General features: G+C 25.7%; 1 non-coding gene across 1 annotated transcript; it reads right to left on the bottom strand.

The window, feature by feature from the left end:
* Nucleotides 1-7947: 7947 nt before the first annotated feature.
* TRNAI-AAU (transfer RNA isoleucine (anticodon AAU)) lies at nt 7948-8020 on the bottom strand. The gene has a single exon. It is a non-coding gene; the product is annotated as a tRNA-Ile (tRNA).
* Nucleotides 8021-9019: the final 999 nt, after the last annotated feature.

Raw genomic sequence — 9019 nt, 5'->3', positions numbered from 1 at the left:
GGATATTTTTATATTCAAATATTTTATAAATAATGCTTGAATAGATATAACTTAAATCAACGATGTCATCATACGATATCTTTTTTTATTTAAATGAGGATATTGTTTTAAATACTAAAAAATACGTTCTATTCAAAAAAAAATATCTTTTTCACCAGAATAAGATTATTTTGAAATTAAAATTTGAACTTTTTTTTATAAATATGTCTAAGTAGTCCAGTTGAAAAGATAAAGATTATAGCTGGATATATAAAAGTCAGATAGAACACATATTTGTGTGATTTCGTAGCTAATATTACCGAACAAAAATAAAATACTTATCTTTCATAATCTCAAACGTAATATAATAGCTACCAGAAATTTAATAATCAAAATAATTAGCTTTTACCCCTTGAATTTAATAGATTAACGAAATTCATAGAAGAATATTAAAACAGTGGTAGATATAGGTATTAGATACCCAGATATGTCATAAACGATAATAGAAAAATAATTCTATACGGTTTATAAAAAAATGTTATTAGAAAAATTGTTTATAAGTTGCATTCATGCAACGAATGCCCAAAAACACTTTCCATCTGCTTTTAACTTTTATAAATGAATGTTTTTTATGGGATTTGAATATCAGGATATAGTTCCTTTTAAAGACTAGCTCAAAAACTATATATATAAACTGTTCATCTAAAATATAAGACAAATCCATAATTTTTGCATATAAGAACAAACCTTGTCAATACCGTTAAGAATTAATTATCAAAAAAAATCTTAGAGCTAATATTTAATTTATGTTTATTAGTTTTGTGTAGTCAGCCATTGATCTATTCTCTTCTAAATGTATGTTATTTGTATTAGAGTACACTGATTAAAAATTGATGTAAATACAAAAATCGGGCATTTGATTTTTTTTTATTATATAAATACCTCAATTAAATCATAGCTGATGCACTAAATGGAATCAATAAACCTTTTAAATTTCTGATGAAATACTAATATATCAATATAGTAATAGCTGAAAATTTCTTATTATTTGTTATTTCGGTTTTATTCTCTATAAAAAATTTATATAAAATTAAAACTGTAAAACCTATGTTATATTCTAGTGTGAGGAAATATTTTACCCTAGAATAATTTAGAAATGAATAGATTACGAGTGTGCGCTTTGTTATTTTTAACAGTAGCTTAATTATAATAATAAGTTATATTTATTGGAATTTTCGGCACAAAATTGGTTTAAAGGCAAATATTATTTCCATTAAATTGTGTATCACTTTGCGAGAAGATAAAAAATGTAATACTTTTTATTTTTTTGGAAGAATTAGATTTTTATTCCAAGACCCACTTTTCATTTTCACGCTAGAGTAAGCATATAAAAAATATTTATATTCGACTATTTATCTTTTAAAATTCCTTTTCTTGGCTTTAGGATCAATATTTTTAAGGCCTGTACGTTAAATTATCAAGAAAATATGCTATGATGGCTTAAATCAAAATATAGCCAAAAAATAGAATTACTAAATAATTTTTTTTTATAGAAGAAAAAAATTGAATTAAGTTATAATTTATGAAAAACAATATTTGTCTCCAAAAAATTTTTATTTAAGTGTATTTTAATATATAAATTTTCGAAAAATTTTTGTTGGTGATTATAAAATATGAGCAATGATACTTTATCTGATATCATTAATGTTTATTTAATATTAGAAATCAGTAAAAAAAATACATTTTAAGACCTATAAATATGCATAAAGTATTCCATGGAGTATACATTGCCCCTTAGGATCAAAAAAGCCATTTTTTTTTAATAAAAAGTAAATATATAAGATTTTTCCTACACATATTGTGAAAAAAATTGTTTAAATGTGCTAGTTAAAATGATATATATCCATGAATTTTTTGTGCATTAGAATCCTACGGTAATTCTTTCATTTATTTATAAAGGGTATATTTTTTCTTTTGGATTTTTATATAACCTTACCTAAAACGTAAGATTGCTCTAAAAAACCAATTTCATTTATACTTCTTTCAAGTTTAGCATATTTACAATTTTTCTCAATGTATCTCCTACACTCGATACTTATACGTTCAAATGTATGTATCGATTCTATTGTTTGTGTGTATGCTTTAGCTTCTACCGGTATTAAAACTTGATAGTATAAACTTTGTGTATCCTGTGACAACACCACCCTAGGCCATGATATATGGTACTATGCTAGTATGTATTCGTAAATTAGAGCGAGTAGATTTTCTAGAATTCCATGTTTGAATAATATAAACTTTATAACATATATCAGGCTATAAATACTTTAAATATCTATTTGTATCAATTTTATAGGTTTTTTTCTTATCATATGAAAACGCATTGGTTTGTCATGCGATATTTAACATCTGTTTTTCTTTCGTATCAAGTTTTATCACAGCTAGTTTTTTTCGGTAATTTCTTGAACTGTTCGTGTTCTTTTATCTATTTAGTCATTTTGAATTTGAATTGTCTCGAGAGCAAAAATTTTATGAATCGTAAATTATCGTTATGTATATGTGTCTAGTCATAACCAAGTATTTTTTTGCATATAAATGTCAAAATATCTACTGTCTTAATAGCTTCCATATAATGTTGATACTTTACTTTTTGTCTGCCTAAAAACATGTTTACATCTTGTATGAAACAGATTCTTGTCACTTCATTTAGATATAAATTCTCGAATTTCAACTATTAGAGGTCCCAGATATATCAATCTGTGAATTATTTATATTAATTTTTTTGATCTATTTTACCCATACCTTTCTTTTTTTTTAACTCTATAACCTCTAAACTCAACCTATCTATATTATATACAATTCACAAGAAAAAATATTTATCGGTTACTGATATGTTTTTCTATTTTCATTCATTCTATTTCTTCAGCCCGCATTTTTGATACACTTTTCTCTGTGCTAGTATTTTTTTTCAATCATAAAGGTATTTTTCAGATAAGAATTATACGTTTGCAAGCCCTTTGGCCAATTTATCACTTTTAAAACATAGATTTTCTGCATTCGATGGTTGTGGGTGTATAAATTCCTCTATCGGATTTTGAGTATATAATAATCTATTTTTGCAAAATTATTTACCTCGAATTTAAGAACTTTTTTATGATACTTTTTGGGCGATAACACATGCTTGTTATCTGATCTAAAGGATTTCTAGTATTATCTTCAATTTATATCAGATTTCTTATTCCTGTGATTATTTCTGTGCATATACTCGCAAATTTTCAGACTATATTGTAGGTACACTATCTTATAGTGCGGGTAGATATTTATAGATTTATTTAACTTCAAAAAGGAGTCCGCACTCGCTATGTTCGGCATCTTTTGTTGCATATTTGGATTTATTCTGTTCATTTCTATGGTCTTAAACTACTAAATTGTTTCTTTTGTTTAAAGCTTTAATCATTATCTTTCGATACAGGTTTAATATTATCGTTAAATAAAAACGATTCTTAGATAGGTATGAAGATCAATAACATTCATAATTTAATACCCAGATAACTAGGGCCACACAAAATACAGATAATCAGAAATATACCATAGCCAGCAGTATTCCTACGATGCAGTCGTTTGTTGATAATCTCTTTATTTAAAATAACCGACAATCCATTTACTCGTGTTAATATCTAAGAAACTATCTATTCATTATAAAAGCTTCGATTTTTCAAAAAGCGCTATTAGAAATTGTATTTGATGAACAACAGACTTTATAAACATCTAAGCGCTCATTAATGTGCATATTGTTGTATTAATTGTATAAATCCGTTTCCTTTAAAGCTTAAGTCTTTCTACATCTAGCTGTAGTATATCAGTCATTGATCAGAAGGTCTGCTTGTGTAAGTCTTTCATGGATATTATTGACAAAACAAACTGGTATTTATGGCATTATTTCGGAGATTAAGCATGTTGTCTCTTCATGGAGCAATTATTTCTCAAATTATCCTATGTAAAATTTAATCTGTCGAAATTTTAGAATTAATGAGGTTTATGCTGGTCATCTTTTTTTGTAGGAAAATTCAATATGCCTAATAACTCTATAGCTCTCTAAATAGGTGAACATTGTACATTTTTTTCAAATTCTTATATGTAAAAAATAATTTTAGTGTTTTTTATTCTCCTATTAATTCAAACGAAATAGTTAACAATCGGCAACATCATTTGTCCCCCCCCCATTTTCTCTAATTATCCAATTATTATTTTTTCATCACCTTTTATCACGATTTCTTTCTGTCTTACATCAATATAAAGAACTGTATTCAGTTTAATTTAAAGGGGTTATTCATCCGTTGATATTCAGATCTTTCATTTATTATTTAATTTTTTCTTTTTATTATAATTTATTGCCTCTTCTATCGCTACATTTTTATCTAAAATTTTATTATGTTATCTCTTTATTATTCTTAGCCTTTTTATTTTCACCTTTGGCACTTGCATCTTGAATTACTATAGAGCGATAAATCGAAGTCGATTTCATATAGATCTTGCATTTTTCTTATTATATTGCTAAGCAGTTTCTTTCCTGATTTGTAAAAATAGACTTCAAAATGCTTATAATTCGATTTTAAAACAAGTTATCAAATATACTGGATGATATTGTAAAAAAAACATTGAGCTTTATACTTCTCCGTCACATAAGTCTGAAAAGAATTTCTTATACTTTATAATAATTTTACAAACCAACTTGGATATTTTTTTATGGTGAAAAACATAATTTTATTGGGTTTATTTTAATTATGATGTCCATAAGCATGCTGCAATAAAAGAAAAAATAAAATTCATGTCTAATAATTTAAAATATTTATTTTTAAGCTATATTTGAACTTTATTGTTATTAATTTCTTCGAAAAGAAGGCAAGAGTTACAAAAAACTTAAAGTCGAAATATACAAAAGAATATATATAAGTTATTATCAAAAGAAATTATTATTTATAAAAAATTTCCAATTCCGAATTATACATTACACAGACATATGCCCCAGCTATATTTTATAAAAAGAACCGTTTTGAAAAAGATAATATAAATATTAAGGATAAAAAAATAAGTATGCAAAACGTAAGTAAATAGACACACTGTGAGGAGTGTAAGTATATTTTAAAAATCATGTATTTATAGATTTTCATTATATATTTCTAATAATGTATCAAACGCTAATTTTTTTTTGATTCTATGATAGCTTTTTTTTGCCTTAACGAGATGGCACTCTTAATAATATTTTTAGTAATATTATATAACAGATATTTATGAATGTTTATTGGTTTTATGTTTGCTGAAATATACGAATAGACCATAGATTTATACAGGCTGTAAAACACAATGCTTTAGACGGGTAAAAATACTTTCTTTATGAAAATCAGCTCAGAAGCTAAAATTACTTTCAAATAGAAATTAGGCAAATTAAATATTTTTATGTCATTATTTTTCTAAAATTTTAATCACGCAACTTTTTTTTTAATTTTAAAGTCAATCTCAAAAATATTTATTACGTGACGATAAAATGTAAAAAAAAATATAAAACAAATTAAATATTTATTTTTTTATAAAGGAATGGGTTGACCATAAATTTACAGGAATTTTATAAAGCCTACTTATATCAAATAATGTGTGCAATTTTTAATTGGATGTGTCTTTTAAATTGCATCGAACCTTTTTTTTATGTTTAACGAATAGATAAATATTTTACTCCAAATAATCCAATATTCACCTATATATACAAATAAATAATAACATAAAGAGATATATATGAAAATAGATCATGATTACTCGCCTATTAAAGTGTGATATTTCAAAAATTAATGGAATAGACATCTTATATAAAATGTAAATACAAATTATGGTATTTTAGGGATTAAAACAATTTGAGGGCATATAAATATATAAAATTGCATCATAAACATGTTTTAGGCTATAAGGTAGTACTGAAGTGAAAGATACTTTATATTTTGATGTGGGCAATATCAAAGAAAATTATAGTTGATTCCAGGGACAGTGCATGTATATTAAATTTTTCAATTGTTATGTAATTCAATTCCGATCCATTATTTTTTGGTTTTAATTTGTTATCACAAATCTAAAATATACATTCCTGCATGAAATATAACATTTATTTCCGAAATAAGAAATAACAGTAAAAATAGTAAGAAATTATTCCAGGACATTAGGTTAGATTAAAAAAACTTCGGTAAAAATTATATAAACATGCGTAATTCAAATAAAAGTTATGATTATTTTTATTTCAAAACTTGTAAACGTGTCAGAATAATGCTTAAAATTTCATATATTCATCGAAATAGAACCATGTTTATGCCATGTGTTACAAAAGATTTATATTTAAAAAAATTATATATATAGTTTATATTGCATTTTTATTCAAAATATAGATCATTTCAGATTTTAAGAAATCAAAGGCATGAGAAAAATTAATTATATAAATCAAATTAAATGGAAAATTACATATTAAAGTCACATATTATACATTTTTGCATCTTTTTGGTTGATTAAAATAACATATACCACAAATTACAAATTTTTGAATATTGTTTTTAAAAAATATACACATACCATAAACATGTTATATTTAAATTCATCGTTAATCTTCTATATATGAAAAAAATGCAGCCTAATGAGACAATATTATTATGATTTCAAACTATAACTTTCTTAATCAATATCCAAATTATTTATTATTAAGATTTAGTAATTTATAAGCATGTGATGGATGATTTTAAAATTATTTCTGATACATAAAAACAACCATATTAGTATATTTTAGTAATTTACAAATATCCTAACTTTAAAGGCCTTATAATTAACATAAATATGAAACGTTTAAAAAATAATATTAATTTTTATATAAGAAAAATATTTGACTTTTAAAGTATATACAATCAAAAAAATGATATAAGTTGGATATTTGAGAGCATGAAATGACTACAAAAATAATTATATACTTTATATAAGAAAAAAATGTAAAAAATAATCGAACTCTCTACTATTATACAATTACAGACAACATTATAAATTTTTACTTATAGAAAAATAAATAATGTGAGTTAGTTGTTAGAAAACATGAAATTATTATAGATGAAACTTTAAATTCCTTATGAGACACCAGTTAATACGCATAACTTATTGGGAATGTATAAGATTGTAGAACTTATTATGAGGGTTACAATTATTTTATCTTTTTTATTCATGAACCTTGCTTGACAAATAAAGGGTGCGGTGGTGTGTTTTTTTTAGAAACGCTTTAAAAAGTTGCCAGAATTTACCCGCAGCGCAACCCGGGAATACGTTGAATTCACACAAAACGAAAAATTGCCGCAAGGGGGTGGTCTGTCGTAACTATAATGTATAATTATAACAAAACTGGCAAGCCGTGAATAAATTGGGAGATCACTGTGATAAACGCAGAAAACGTGCCTCGAAGACTGAATGAACTCTGCAACGTTCTACAAATATATTGGTAGTAGCATAATTAACCTGTGACGGAAAGTATATAGAATATTGTCCCCCTATATATCGACTACCGCCTGGTAAAACAGTTCTAATCATTAGATATTAAACAGGTTACAAGAAATATGAGGCCACGTGTGGGATCCATCAGATAAGCAAAAAGTACCTGATCATTGAAGAGAACTTTCTAAAAAGAAGTCAATATGATTGAATAAAAAAAAGAAATCTGTAAATTCGTCTAGAATTTATAAATAAATATTTAGGATCTGTCACAAAAAGAAATTTGTTTTAAACCCGATAATTTTGCTTATCAAAATAGATGACCAAAATTTTTATAATTATTATCACTAGAATTCCTCATTTGAAAAAAGACATAAATTTCGCCAATTCTATTACATTTAAAAAATATGATACTGCTCTATAAGAAAATAATCATCAAATATTCTTTCTTTAACGGTTCAAAATATTTGCTTCCGAGCGGGATTGAACCGCCGGCCTTTGCGTTATTAGCACAACGCTCTACCGATTGAGCTACGGAAGCTTACAGATCTGAATTAACATATATAAATATATATTTTTAGAGTACATCACCAGAATATGAAGTTTTATAATGAATTATCTATCATTCCATAGATGTTAATAGAATTAAAATATTATTAAAATCATTTTTCTTTGTGATTTATTAATGTAAACATCATTGATTAATGATAATAGAGCCCTTTTCTCTTGGCCTAAAAAAGTCATGATTTTTGTGGTTGATAATATTGTGTAAATTCTTTACAATGGTGTGATGGTTTTTTATAAATGGGTAGAGTTTCTTTTTATCAATTATATCTATTGAGACGTAGTCAGCCGATTAGGAATATTGCACAACACCCTGATGCATCTTTTGAGATCTCCCTCTAATCTATCTTCATCAATTGCTCTTCTTCTCTCAAATGAGATGTGTTCAAGTGTCTTGCGAAGTGTGAGGGCTTGCATGTATGCTTCTACTTTGTCCGGGATTTCAACTGCTTAATGGTGTGATGATGAATATTTTTATTTATGGGTTAATTTTGGAATTATAGTTTTTCTCTTCAAGCATAACGTAATTGATTTTCCGTGGCTACATTATATCTATACTCTTGGCTACATCCAGAGTGCAGTGAGGATGCAATTATATAAACAACAATATAGTGTAGAATACTAACAAAATACTATAAGTCAAGTATTGAAGATTCGTAATGCCAACGAAAACGGAACCATATGCAGAAACAATAGTATTGAGAATTAGACTTGAATGTATAAGTCTTGAGCGTAGAAGATGTATTGAGGAAGACTGTAAGGATGATGTGCTTGAAAGAGTATGCAGAAAATCTATAATATAGAGCAATTAAAAGTTCTGGAGGGCAAACTCGAAAAGTATAAGAAAAATAGCCTAAAAATTTATATAAAATGCTAGGGGAGAATATTATCAAACTAGGTTAACAAAGTCTTTATTTAATAGTATGCATGATTATGCATGCATTAAAATAAACAAATTGGTTGTTTAAAAGAAGAT

The sequence above is a fragment of the Rhyacophila brunnea genome, unplaced genomic scaffold (genome assembly GCF_057557595.1).
Source record: "Rhyacophila brunnea isolate RB1 unplaced genomic scaffold, BYU_Rbru_1.0 scaffold_98, whole genome shotgun sequence".
NCBI lineage: Eukaryota > Metazoa > Arthropoda > Insecta > Trichoptera > Rhyacophilidae > Rhyacophila > Rhyacophila brunnea.
The sequence above is the reverse complement of the archived record's forward strand: the minus strand, read 5'-3'. Positions and strand labels throughout refer to the sequence as shown.